Consider the following 14624-nt stretch of genomic DNA (forward strand, 5'->3'; position numbering starts at 1 on the left):
TTTGTCTAGTTTATGGGTGGATGAGTAGAAAAATAGGGGAAGGAAACAAACAGACAAAGGTACCCAGTGTTCTTTTTTACTTCAATTGCTCTTTTTCACTCTAATTATTATTCTTGTTATTTTTGTGTGTGTGCTAATGAAGGTGTCAGGGATTGATTTAGGTGATGAATGTACAACTATGTAATGGTACTGTAAACAATTGAAAGTACAATTTGTTTTGTATGACTGCGTGGTATGTGAATATATCTCAATAAAATGAAGTTCATAGTGGCACTATTCACAATCGACAATATGAATATATGTCAATAAAATGAAGATTAAAAAAAAAAAAAAAAGACATAATGCTGAGCAAAATAAGCCAGGCACAAAAAGAGAGATATTGTTTGTTACCACTAATGTGAATTCTGTGAAAAATGTACAATGTTTTATAGTGTAGAATGTAGGGGACCTAGAGATACCAATTAGTGGAGGGGGAATGATAATCTAATAAGAACAGATAAACTATGGAGGGTAATCTCAATGTTATGGGAATGCTCAGGAATGATTATGGTTTGTAAACTTTCTTGGATATAGTAAGATCATGTTGGAAGCAATAGAGTTATTTTAGGTTTTTTTTTTTCTCTTATTCCTTTGTTTTCTTAGGGGTTATTAATTTTCTTGGGGTATGGTAGGAACATGTTGGAAGCAATGTAGTTATTTTAGATTATTTGTTTTTCTTACTCCTCTGTTTGGACATGGTTTATTAATTTTCTTGGGGTATGGTAGGAACATATTGTAAGCAAAGTAGTTATTTTAGGTTATTTGTTTTCCTTAATCCATTGCTTTGTTTGAAATGTTGTGGGGTTTTTTTTTTGGTTGTTGTTTGCCTGTTTGTTTTTAATTTTTTGATAAACAAAGTTAAAAAATTGAAAAAAAATCAGTAGAAAAATGGGAGTAAAAACTAAATGACAAATAGGGTGGGATGGGGGGATGGTTTGGGTATTCTCTTTTCACTTTTATTTTTTATTCTTATTCTGATTCTTTCTGATGTAAGGAAAATGTTCAGAAATAGATTGTGGTGATGAACGCATAACTATATGATCATACTGTGAACAGTTGATTGTATACCATGGATGACTGTATGGTTTGTGAATATATTTCAATAAAACTGAATTAAAAAAAAATATATAATTGGAGAAATGCAGAAACAGTCAGGGATTTGCAAAATCTGCCATGGAGGCAGTTAATGTTAGAAAATACAAAGAGCATTAGAAGATGATCAACATCACTAAACATTGAAACCATAGTTGAGAAGTGCAGACACAAACACATCATCCCCTTGCCCCCTTGAATGACCACTGAGACACTAGGAACAAAGATCACCTTCCTCAGGGCCAAGACTATGGGGATAAGAAGTCCTCAGAAGCCAGTGAAATGTGAAGGGTCCTGCAAAAGGAAGATAAGATGCAGATTTCTGGCATATTTCTACTGTATATAGACAGTCACATAAGCAACACATCAGAATATGCCAACCTGAAACCCTCACACTTCCCTACCTCCCTTAGATTTCATCCTATATATCTCCTTTAGTTCTTAGATCAGGGAGAAAGAGTTGAGCTTGTCTGCTGTCTCCTTGCCAGTCAACTGCACAATGAAACACATTTCTCAAATTCTTGTTGTCATGGTATTGGCTTCTGTGCACATCAGGCAGTGAGCCCACTGCTAGGTAACACCATTAGGGAGATGCAAGCAAAACTCCAATCAAAAATATCTTCTTACCCAGTTTTTATGATGTTGGTAATTAACAATACAAATAGTAGCTATTGTTGAAGATGTAGAGAAGTTTGAATCCTAACACAAAGCTTGCAAGAATGCAAAATTGTGCAACCACTCAGAAAACAGTCCGACAATTCCTCAAAACATTAAACATGGAGGAGACATCAGAAAAATGGAAGAGAAAGAAGTTCCAAATGCATGCCACCCCACAGAAATAATGAGATATATTCAGAAACTGTAAGAACCCACTCTCTGAGAACTCTGGAATCCCATCAACAGTATACAGCAACCAAGTGAATGCTGATTCAAGAGAAAGACAATGTAAACAATAGGAAAGTTGTGTGGCCTTTTACTTGCTCTGGTAAAGCCCGTTGTCTGTGTTCATGTTCTCAGTGGAGTGCCCTGATTATAGAGGGAGCAAAGCACACCTAATGGATAGCTAAGCCTGTTTTTACTCTGTGGTGGCTCCTTGAAAGACTGACTCATAGCACTGTTATTTATTTTTCACTAAACATCAATCTTACTTCAAGTATAGAAACTGTGGAGAAGTGGCATGGAACTGAGGAAAGTGCAGCTGTCTGAAGTGAAAGACTGCAGTTATACAGTAGAGCATCTTGGTCCCAGGAAAAAAAAAAAAAGACTGGGGAGAGAGTTTTTTGAGGAAATTAGGACAGTGAGGAGTATTTGCATATAGTGGGGAAGTTTGAAGTCACTGTTCATGCCCAGTTCTAGTTGTATGCTCAGAAAGACTTCAGAAGAAACTAAGCATTCAACTTAGACACATCCAAAGATTCAGTATCAGCTGAACTCAGAACAAAATAAGCTTTCAACTTGGACACTTCTAGAGGCTCAGTATTAGCTGAACTCACTGTTGAAGGAGAGCTTGCATATAGATACAATTGCAGAGACTCAGAGATTTGGTTGGTTGATTGACTTATGGTTGTTTCTGAGTCTCTGGCATTCACAGAAACTGCTTTTGAAATACTACCTGAATACATGCTAATAGAACAGAGACTTCAGTAATCATATATGACAAGGAATACTAAATTTGCAAAAATAGTTTGGTAAAATCACCAAAAAAGTACATAACTATAGCTGTAAATAACTGTTTTAAAAATCAGCAAATCATGGAGAAGGGGGAAGAATCTGATTGCAGGAGTTAACACTTTAAAATAGCCAAATGTCCAGAATTAAAAAAAGAAAAAATACAAGTCATACAAAGAAACTGGAAGGATGGCCTTACCAAAGGAACAAAATAAACCTACAAAAGCCATCCCTGAGGAAGACAATACATTGGAATTACTTACCAAAGGTGTTAAGTCAACTCCCCTAAATTAGTTCAAGGATCTACAGGAATACATGGGCAAAGAACTAAAGGAAATCAGGAGAAGTATACATGAACCAAAGGTTAAATTCAATACAAATTTATACATTTTTAAAAGGAACTGAAGAGAAATTCTGGAGTTAAAAGTATAAAAACTGAAATTTTAAAAAATAACTAGAGCAGCACAATATAGATATGAACAATCAGAAAAAAGAATCATAGAACTTGAAGATAGGGCAGTTAAAATTATCAGTCTTAGAAGCAGTAGAAAAAAAGGATTAAAAATATGAATGGAGCTTATGGACATGTAGGATACAATAACACATAATAGCACACACATTATGGAAGTCCCAGGAGAAAAAGAGAAACCAAAGGGACAGAAAGAATATTTGAAGAAATAATGGCCAAAATCTTCCAAAATGTGATGGAAAGACAAGCCATAGAATGCAAGAAAATAGTTGCAAGTCATATATCTGATAAGGCTTTAATTTCCAGAATATATATGGAACACAACTCAACAACAAAAGATAAAAATCCAATGAAAAAGCAGTCAATACACTAAGAACTAAACAGTGATATCTATATAATGCATAAGAATAACCTCCAGAATGACCTCTTGCCTCCATTTGAAGTCTCTCAGCCACTGAAACTTCATTTTGTTTCATTTCTCTTCCCTGTTTTGGTCAAGAAGTCTTTCTCAATCCTGCAATGCCAGGTCCAGGCTCACAGCAGGCTCATGTTGCAAGAGAGATTTTCACCCCTGAGAGTTATGTTCCAAGTGGGGTGGGGTGGGGAAGTGGGTTTATCTGCAGAGTTGGCTTAGAGAGAGAGAGGCCACATCTGATCAGCAAAAGAAGTTCTCTGCGAGTGACTCTTAGGCACAATTGTAAGTAGGCTTAGCCTCTCCCTTGCAGCAACAAGCTTCATAAGTGCAAGACCCAAGATTAAGAGCTCAGCCTTCTAATTGGTAGTCTCCAGTGCTTGTGAGAATATCAGCAATTCCCCAGGTGGGGAAGTTTAATATTTCCATATTTTTCTGCAGTCCCTCAAGGGGACTTTGCAAATATATTTTTACTCTCTGCCCACGTTACTCTGGGATGCAGTGGGGCTTCACACTAACCTGTAAAATCCAAGAGATCTCACTTCCTATTTGAAGTTCCATGTAATTATGGTTTTTGAATGAACTGAGCATACAAGTTAAATTATATAGTGTGCTACAGAAAATATAGATGTTGCAGCAAATAAACATCTCTTCCTTCGGTCTCACACAGAAGTTGAAGTTTTAAAATACCATCTATATCACCCTTTACTTTTCAGTCTGATTTGCCTTAGTTCTGACCAGATTTGCTTCATTCATCTCTCTAATTGAAGTCTGAACTCTTTTTCAGCTTTTTATCCAGTTGCTGTATAGGGTAATACTGACATTCATAGCTGCTGAACTCTGACTCTGAGTCTCAGGTGTCACACGGATACCGGAAGTTCCTGGGGCCATCCAGGTTATACACAAAGCTCAGCATCTCAGGATTTAGACATAACCATTAAAACTCAGGAATAGATGTAACTGCTGCAAGAGCTTACAATCTAGGGACCCTTACAATAAGCCTTCCCCTGATAACCTATGCTTTAAGATTCAATTCTCAGAGTTTGCACATTATACTTGGTCTGTATAAGTGAGGCATTATAATGTATGTCTTTTTATTTCTGCCTTATTTCACTCAAAATGCTGTCCTCAATGCCCATTCACCTAGTTTCATGCCTCGTAACATCATTCCTTCTTGCAGTTGCTCAGTATTCTATTGTATGCTATCTCCACAGTTTACCATTCTGTTCATCAGCTGATGTACCTTTAGGCCACCTCCATCCATTGCAAATAGTGAATACTGCCTCCATCAACACTGGTGTGCAAATATCCATTCATATCACTGCTCTCAGTTCTTCCAAGTATATACCCAATGACAGGGTTGCAGAATCATAAGGCAATCCCATACTTAGCTTCCTGTGCAACCAGCACACTGCCCTCCAGATGGGCTGTACCACTCTACTTCCCCACCAACAATGAATAGGTACATCACTCTGTCCACATTTTTTTCAGCACTTATATCCCTATGTTTATTTTTTCACCCCCAATTTTATAAAGATATATTCACATACCATACAATCATCCACACTGTACGATCAATTGTTCTCAGTATCATCATATAGCTGTGCATTCATCACCAATCAGTCCTTGCAAACATTCATTACTCCAAAAAAATAAAATGAGTATTATAAAAAAATAAAATAAAAATAAAATAAAATGGAATAAAAAGGTGGGACAACAACACTACCGTCAAGAAATCCATACCCCTACCTTATATCCCCTTCTTAGAGACATTTAGCTTTTGTTCACTGCCCTTGTTTCAATTAATGGAAGCATATTACAATGTTGCTGTTAACTATAGACTCTAGTTTGTATTGATTATATTTTTTTTCCCAGTGCCATCCCATTTTAAACACCTTGCAAGGTTGACATTCATTTATTGTCCCTCAAGGAAGAACATTCTAATATTTGCACATTTAATTACCATCACTGAGCACTCTAGGTTTCACTAAGTTATATGGTCACAATCTTTATCTTCTATCTTTCTTCATGGTATCATACATGCCCCTAGTCTTTCTCTTTCAACTGTACTGACAGTCATGTTTGTTCAGTGTACTTGCAATCCTGTGCTACCATCACACAGTATTGTGCTATCCATTTCTGCATCTATACAGTTAATCCTGTGAACATTCTATACTCCTTCTGCATCAAATGCCTGATCTCTATCCTCCCTCTATCTCCTGATAACCTAAGTTCTCAGCTTTAATTCTCAAAGTTTGCTCATTAATGTTAATGCATATTAGTGAGAACATACAATATCTGCCCTTTTGTTTCTGACTAAATTTACTCAATATAATGTCCTCAAGATTCATCCATAGTGTTACATGCTCCATGACTTTACTCTGTCCTACAGCTGCATAATATTCCATCATATATATATACCACAGTTTGTTTATCCACTCATACATTGATGGATACTTGGGCAGTTTCCATCTCTTGGCAATTGTGATTAATGCTACTATAAACATTGGTTTACAAATGCCTGTTTGTTTCTTAGTTTTCAGATCCTCCGAGTGTGTACCTAGTAATGGAATTGCTGAACCATATGGCAATTCTATACTTTGCTTCCTTAGGAACTGCCAAACTACCCTCCAGAATGCCTGCACCATTCAGTCAAATGACTTTAATAGGTATTTCTTCAAGGAATATCTACAAATGGCCAATGAACCCCTGAAAATATGTTCAACATCATTAATCATTAGGTAAATGCAAAAAGATGCCACTTCACACCCAGTAGTGTTGTTACTATTAAAAAATTATAAAGGAAAATAATGTGTTGACAAGAATATGTAAAGATTGTAGCACATATTGTTCATGGAAATATAAAATGATGCAACCACTCTGGAAAACTACTAAGAAGTTCCTCAAAAACTTAAACAAAGAACTGCAAAATGATGTGGCAATCCCATTCTTAGCTATACGTCCCAATTAATTGAAAACTGGGGCTCAAACAGATGCTTGTACACCAATATTCATAGAAGCATTATTCATGATAGTCCTAAGGTGGAAAAAGTCCATCAGTAGAAGAAAGGGTAAACAAAAGGGCATATATGTACAATGGAGTATTATTTAACTATAAAAATGAATGATGCTCTGATCCATGTTGGAACATGGATGAATCCTTAAATCATGTTGAGTGAGGTAGGCCAGACACAAAAAGATATATACTGTATTATTACATATATATGAAATATTCATAATTAGCAAATTCATAGAGATAGAAAGTAGATTACAGGTTACCAGGACCAGGGGAGGGGAGAATGGGGAATTACTGTTCAATAGATACACATTTTCTGTTTAGGGTGATGAAAAAGTTTTGATAATGTATAGTGGTGATGGTAGCACAGCATTGAGAATGTAATTAATGTCACTTAATTTTACATTAAAAATGTTTAAAAAGGTAAAATGTGTGTTATGTATATGTTACCATAATAAAAAAAAAAACTATATTACGTAGTTACCATATGACCCAGCTATTCCACTCCTAAGTGTATACCAAAGAATAATGAAAACACTTGTCTCTGAAAAAATGTGTACACAAATATTCAAAACAACATTATTCGTAATTGATGAATAAATAAATAAAATTTGGAATATCTATACAATAGCTATACCATGGACTATTATTTGGCAATTAAAATGATTCCAGTACTGACACTTGCTACAAAATTGATGAACTCTGACAACATGCTAAGTGAATGAAGCCAGGGACAGCAGACCACATATTATTTGATCCTATTTATATGAAATATCCAGAATAAACAATCTATAGGGACAGATTTTCATCACCCCAAATATTTCTTTCATGGTAAACATTTGCGGTCAGATACATACTCGATCCTGATCCCACGGCAACAATTGATCTATTTCTGTCCCTTAAGTTTTTCCTTCTTAAGTATGCCATATTAAAGAACCATGTAGTCTGTAATCTTTTGAAACTGGCTTCTTTCACTTCATCCAAGTTTTCCTGTTTAGCAGCAGTTTGTTCCTTTTCATTGCTGAGGATAATACATTTTATGAATGTATGAAGTTTGTTTATACATTCATCCATTGAAAGAAATTTGGTTTGTTTTTGACCAACATTTTCATTCTCTTAAATGTGCCTTTGCAGAGTATTGGTTTTACATTTTATTGAAGACCAATTTAAACATTTTGTTTGTTTGTTTTTGGAACATATATGTAGCAGTGAGCATAAAATAAGGACAGACAGATGCTTTCCAATGGGATGTTTTCCAGAGATTCTATTCCTCACCCCTCCTTTCATGGGACTGTCAATAAAAAGAAAGATATAAAGAAAGAGAAAGAAAAGAAAACAATTGAACCCCAGGTGAATATCCGTTGGTTTATTAACCATTCGAAGATCAGGGATTCTCTGGTTGACATTGGTTTAAGAGTAAAATTATCTCTCCAGTTAGACCCAAGCTATTAGATTTCATCTTGTTTGTACCACTGTTTGAATAATCTGAGAGCACTGTTCACCATAATCATCAATTCTATACCCATAAATGCTCTCTATTATGAAAAGTAACCAGTACAGTTCAGCTTTTATTGGCATGGTTAGAGCATGGAACACAAGGTCAGGCATTCCCGGCCATGTATAATATACTTTATATCATGTAAAATATACCTTATATTTTATACACTTTATACTTATAAATTATATAGATATACTTTATATCAAAGCCTGGAATCAAGTATGCTAATGATCAAATTCATATTTCACCCTAAAAATATCCAATAGCATATCAGACATTTTATCTATTTTCTCTAAATCCAAGGATGCCAACTTTTTTATTTTAAGAAAGCTGTAATACTTTGCTATATCACTCCATTAAAATTCATGGCCTTTTCAAAGGAGAACCTCAAAACTACTCAGGGAGCTACTTATTCATCCTGTGGCACTAAGGAATTACCGAGGTTGGATTTTTTTTCAAGGCCTCGATTAATTTCTGATCCTTAGTTTATGTTACCTCATTGAAATAGAATAGAGAGTGAAAGTTAATCTCTCTCAATTTATAATCATAATGAGAAGGGTAATTTATAAGCAGGCAATCATTATTTCTTCAGTCTTTCCGTTTGCTTTAAGGAAAGTCTAGCATTATAGGTAGAATTCTATATTCCTCCAACATTCCACTAATGGCTTCCAAGGGAAACCAATTTCAAAGCAATGCCAAAATTAATTGCATTGTTGATCATTAGTTTCTCTGTCTCCTGAGAGTTCTATATGTTTCCTTCAACACACAAATTCCTCGAACATATTCAAAAACACATGAAAAAGTTCTGTTTCCTTTGGCCTAAAGATTTTTGGAAAACCTATATCACTCAGCAATATTAGAAATAACATGAACTATGTTTCATTTGAATATCAGAAAAATATTTGTGGAAGAATACGAATTGGATTTTCCTATCCTGTGAATCCAGGCTTTGGATTGAGAAATGGACGGATTTTGACCAGGAATGAACAAAATACATTAAGATACAAAATATGACAAAGGAAATCCTACGACAATTTGGCCTTTCTTTCTTCCTCCCCCCCTTCCTTCCTTCCTTCCTTCCTTCCTTCCTTCCTTCTTTGCATCCTTCCTTCCTTTCTTCCATTGCTCCTTTCCTTTTGATTGCCAGGTATGTGTTCTTTCAGAATAATGGACTACAATATCTGCAATTCCACAAAACCAGAAAATCTATGAATTAGTTTCCTTAGGGTTGGTTAAGTGTTTTCCCCACATCCTTAACTGCAGTCTGTTTGGTTGGTGTTTATCCATATTGGGACTTAGACTTCAAGTGGCAGAACTGCCACTTTCTCTAAGTTTTCTGTGTAAAACCTACCTGTTTCCTAGAAAGTGGCACCTTGAAATACATTGCTTTTATGATCCTTATTATTTTGAATATTTCTTAGTGTGAGACTCCTCATTTGTAAATTATTTTTAACAATACTGGTAAGGGGGTCAAAATCTCCATACTACAAATTGGTTGTAAAAAAAATGTAGATTCTTTATTTTCCAAATCCAAGTTCATCTTGCTCTGGATTCTCCAATCCTATTATTGCCAGAAACAAATGTACCTTGCCCATAAACAAAATATTCATAATTTCCAGGCTACAACAGTCTATTTTGGGTTAATTAGACTTTTGGTAAATATTCAATCTATTCAAATCCTCTGAAAGATCTATCCCTCTTCTCTTGAGTTTTTTCTCCTAAAATCTTCTTTCCAAGGTGGCCTCTGGGTGGCAGGGGGCACCTGTGATTCCTATGGCATTGGTTGGGGGTAAGGATCTGCATGTCCTGCTTCTCTGCTGGCACCTACTGACCTCCTGCTGGGCACAGCAGTGCCTCTGGGTGTAGCTGTTTGTCCTCACTGTCTTTGTGGATGAAGTGTCTACAGCATAGTGGGGTCATGTCCTGTAGCAAAGCTGATCAGAAATCTAGGAAAATAGGCAGATTTACATGATAAAAAGATATTTATTTTATCTTTCATTTCATTGGACTTGAACAATTGAATTTTTGCTTTCTTTGAGATGCAATCTGAGGGCATTTCATCAGTACTTGCATTAATTTCTCTGCCTATATCTTCCAAAATTTGTGAGAGCTGAGCTCAGAAACTGATCACACCTGCCTCAGGAGGGAATCAGGTAGACTTTTCTTAGACGGACTTCATCTGGTAAGACAGTACAGTTATTTCAGGCACAGGATACATACCCCATTCCATTGTCATCTGCACTCTGCCTAATAACATACACTCTGATTCTGTTATTTAAACAGGCTACCCTCATGGCTCACTGAAGGATCACCTAGTCTGTTTCTCTCTTCCTAGAACTGGTCTCAGTAGACAATACAGAGATTCCTAGGTAAGTATCTTTCAAGATTTTAAGAATCAGCCTCACTATGATTCTAGGATTTGTGTTTCCTGGACTTCTCCTTTTGTTGACAGACCCCACTGTTGGTATCCATATCAGTCAGGATGGACTATTTCAGAATAATTGGTGGATAAACACAGAAGCTAAACTCATGCATCTTAAACAAAGCCCTGAATCTTGAGGACAGTCTTACTCAGGGTTGGGCATAATTTGTTCAAGCATTAATTCTGTCTCGATTCATCAGATAAAACTGAGCTTGAGTCTATGTTAGGCACTGGAAAGGGCACAGTAGAAGTCAGACACCAATGCTTCACCGTCTGCCATATGTACCTATTTAACATGGGCAAGATATATAAGCACTCTGTACTTCAATTTCCTCATATGCAGAGTGTATCTTTTAAAAGGTAATATCCAGATTATTGTTGGACACAGGATAAGGGATATATAGATATTTGCTATAGTAATAATTTAAATTTTATGATATTATTAATTATTATCTTCATTCTCATATAAGTATTTTTCCTTTAACATACTTGGAAACTTCACTGTACAAAATAATAACTGTCAGATTATTATTTTTGAAAGCAGAACTTGACAAAGGCTGACACACAACTTTCTAAAATAAGATATTTACTCAATGGAATTCATCTGAGATTACCATTTTTACAAGTGCAATTGGAAATCTATCCCTATGGTTTTGTTTATCAATAATAAAATAATAATTAGCATTGTGTAATGCCAAATTTGGGCAGAATAGGAGCTAACAGGGGCCATTTTGCATAAAGGCAAGAAGTGGTGGGATTCAATTAATTTACTATACATAGTATATTCTTTTTAGATGAATAAAAACCAAGTATCAATAAGGAAAAAATTACCTTTTGAAATGAAATAAGTTTTCCAGTGACAAAATTTCCATCTAGAAGTTTTTGACCATTAAGGTTAACAAAATACACAGTAATTCATTTTTTTTTATCTTCCCCCAAACAAAAAGAAGAAAACTAAGTATTTATCATTGTTGCCTATTTAAGTAAGTATAAAAAGGAATATTCTATGAGTGAATTGATAAAAAAATATACACTATGGGATTAACAAACCTGAGATTAAAACTCTATATTTTTTTGGTTATATTTCTGCTTTAATAGAGCAATTTGAAAATACACAGATATCCAAAGAAAGAGGTAAAGGCATAGGAGGCATTGAGAACATGGCTGTGCTTTAATTTGGGTCTGAAGTTTCTGACTGTAACCACTTCTAAACAACATCCACTAGCTCTGCAAACACATCCATTCATAGTATAATAGTAATAAACCTTGCACCATAAAACATGTCAAATATCTACTCCATAAACTCACTGTGTTATATCTTGATTTCTTTTCATAAGAAAAGGGGCATATCTGTAATTCACATTCAGAGTCCTGTTTCTGAAGACTAAAATGGTATGAAGTATTATTGCCTGTCAACTTGCTCTTCAAACATTTTGTTTTAAACAGCATAATTTATTCTTTAAAGAAATTATGTGGACATGGAGAGTCTAGTTAATTTCATAATAAGGTTGGTTGAATATGATGCAAAGAGAACTCAGGTATTTTCCAGAACAATATGATAGATATTAGCATTAAAGCAAAAGCTTATAACTTTTAAAAATCTGTAAGGAAAAAAAAATGATATAAATTTAAGCTTCTTTTCAGATGTTTTAAAGTTCCTATAAAATTTTTTGTCCCAAGATCATTTAACTACAGCACCCAAAAGATACTGAATACATTGCCTGCTGTCAAGGTGGGGAAACCCTCTATGTTATCTAATAAAATCATCTTCTGATCCATCTTGATCCAAGTCCTGTTAGTGTGGGCTGATTCCTCTTGAAAGGCTGAACATTGTAATGGAGAGCATCATCCTCATTTATTGGTTCATATTCTTGTTCAGTCGCAGTTAGTAAGCAATTTCCAGAGCCGGATCCAGAGCCTGATCCAGAATAGACCTCAGAGAGAGGGAAAACATCGTGCATGTTCAGGAACCTCGTCATTGATAAAGGCTCAGTCCTCATAGGGAGGCTACTGTTAGATTCACCAGGAGGCAGGCTGAACACTTGTCCCTTCTCCTCAACACAGTTTGCAGAATTACTGTCTGGGCTGCAGCTCACCCACTGGTACCTGGCTGTCTGCATGGGATAGCCTTGAACTGAAGATTCCCAAATTAGGAGAAGAAGAGAGCCAGGACAAGCCTACTGCAGTGGAGGAACCTCTGCATCGTGACCAGCCCAGCATACTCTGGCCCCAGCTTCTGCACACCAACCCCATGATTAGGAAGCGTAGCAGGGTGCCTGCTGTCCCTTTTAGAAAACATTCCAAATCCTCAAACCCTGCCCAGAACACAGGTCACATTTTCCTCTCTCTGGTTCCTGTTCTTATCCCTGCTCCTGCTGCCATGCACTGAAGGTGAGGTGGGGTCGGCTTGCTTTGTATCCTGTAGTACCAGAGGGAGAGGTTGGGTTTCTTAACACCTAGCAGAAGCAGACAGGGAGAGCTGAAGAGTCCTTTACGTACAATAGGACCACCCTCAGGTCAGCTGACAGTCTGGTCCAATTGAGGGGCTCAAGAGACTGCTTCTCATGGTCTGCCCAAGCCAGAAAGCCCAGAAGTGCAGTCAGCCTGGGAAAGGAGTTCATCCTCAAGGGCAAAACACTGTATTTTTAAAGTAATAGAAGTGATTATTCTTTTTACCACCAAACAGACTGGAAAAAAGGCTTGTAATTGTGAGGGATAGCTATTTTTCCATTTGTTCTTAAATGCATCTTTTATGGTTCTTTGTGCAGAATAAGAGTACTTTAAAGGTATTTGAAGTCATATAAGAGAATGAGAAGTACTTTTATTTCTACTCTACAGACCTTCCAGGATTCAGAGCTTAGCATGCCAAATAAGACATCAATTACAGAATTTATTCTTCTACGACTAACGGATGACCAAGAATTACAAATTGTGATATTCTTCTTTATGTTGTGCACATACTTATTGAGTGTAAGTGGAAACTCAATTATCATCACATTAACAATGTCAAATATTATATTGAAGACTCCCATGTATTTCTTCCTCAGAAATTTCTCTTTCTTAGAAATTTCATTCACAAGTGCCTGTATTCCTAGATTTCTGATCAGCATCACTACAGGAGACACAGCCATTTCCTATAATGCTTGCATGACTCAAGTATTTTTTTTAATCCTTCTGGGAGCAACAGAGTTTTTCTTCTGGCTGTTATGCCCTGTGATCACTATGTGGCTATCTGCAAACCTCTGCATTACACAAGTATAATGAGCAACAAAGTCTGCCACAGGCTTGTAATCTGCTCCTGGTTGGCTGGATTCCTCATTATCTTTCCCCCTGTGATTATGAGTCTCCAACTGGATTTCTGCAACTGCAACATTATTGACCATTTCACCTGTGACTCTTCTCCTTTGCTGCTGATCTCCTGCACAGACACGGCGTTCCTGGAGCTCATGGCATTTTTCATAGCGGTATTCACACTCATGGTAACTTTGACCTTGGTGATTATGTCCTATGCACTCATCCTGAGAACAATTCTGAAGATTCCTTCTGCCCAGCAAAGGAAAAAGGCCTTTTCCACTTGTTCCTCCCATATGAGTGTGGTTTCAATTTCATATGGGAGATGCATTTTCATGTACATCAAAACTTCAGCAAAAGAAAGGGCTGCTTTGAGCAAAGGTGTAGCAGTACTTAATACCTCTGTTGCTCCCATGCTGAACCCCTTCATTTACACCTTAAGGAACCAGCAGGTGAAACAAGCCCTTAAGGACTCAATCAAAAGGGTGTCATTATCAAAGAAACACTAACTATTATTAATTCTGTACCCCAAACCACAAAAAAAAAAAAAAACCCACAAATAAGCACAAACCATTGTTCTAGGTACTAGGAATACTAAAGGGAATAAAGCACATTAAGATTCCTACCATGGTAGAGTTATCTTTAAAGAGTAAGCATGATTAATAATCAAACCACCTAATCCCTAGTAAAAGTTATGAGAAAAAAAAAGGAAATGTA

General features: G+C 36.2%; 2 pseudogenes; one reads left to right on the forward strand and one right to left on the reverse strand.

Annotated features, from left to right (window-relative positions):
- Nucleotides 1-12366: 12366 nt before the first annotated feature.
- Nucleotides 12367-12819, reverse strand: LOC119542737 (annotated as a pseudogene).
- Nucleotides 12820-13478: 659 nt separating this feature from the next.
- LOC119543179 lies at nt 13479-14416 on the forward strand (annotated as a pseudogene).
- Nucleotides 14417-14624: the final 208 nt, after the last annotated feature.

The sequence above is a fragment of the Choloepus didactylus genome, chromosome 8 (assembly GCF_015220235.1).
Source record: "Choloepus didactylus isolate mChoDid1 chromosome 8, mChoDid1.pri, whole genome shotgun sequence".
Lineage (NCBI taxonomy): Eukaryota > Metazoa > Chordata > Mammalia > Pilosa > Megalonychidae > Choloepus > Choloepus didactylus.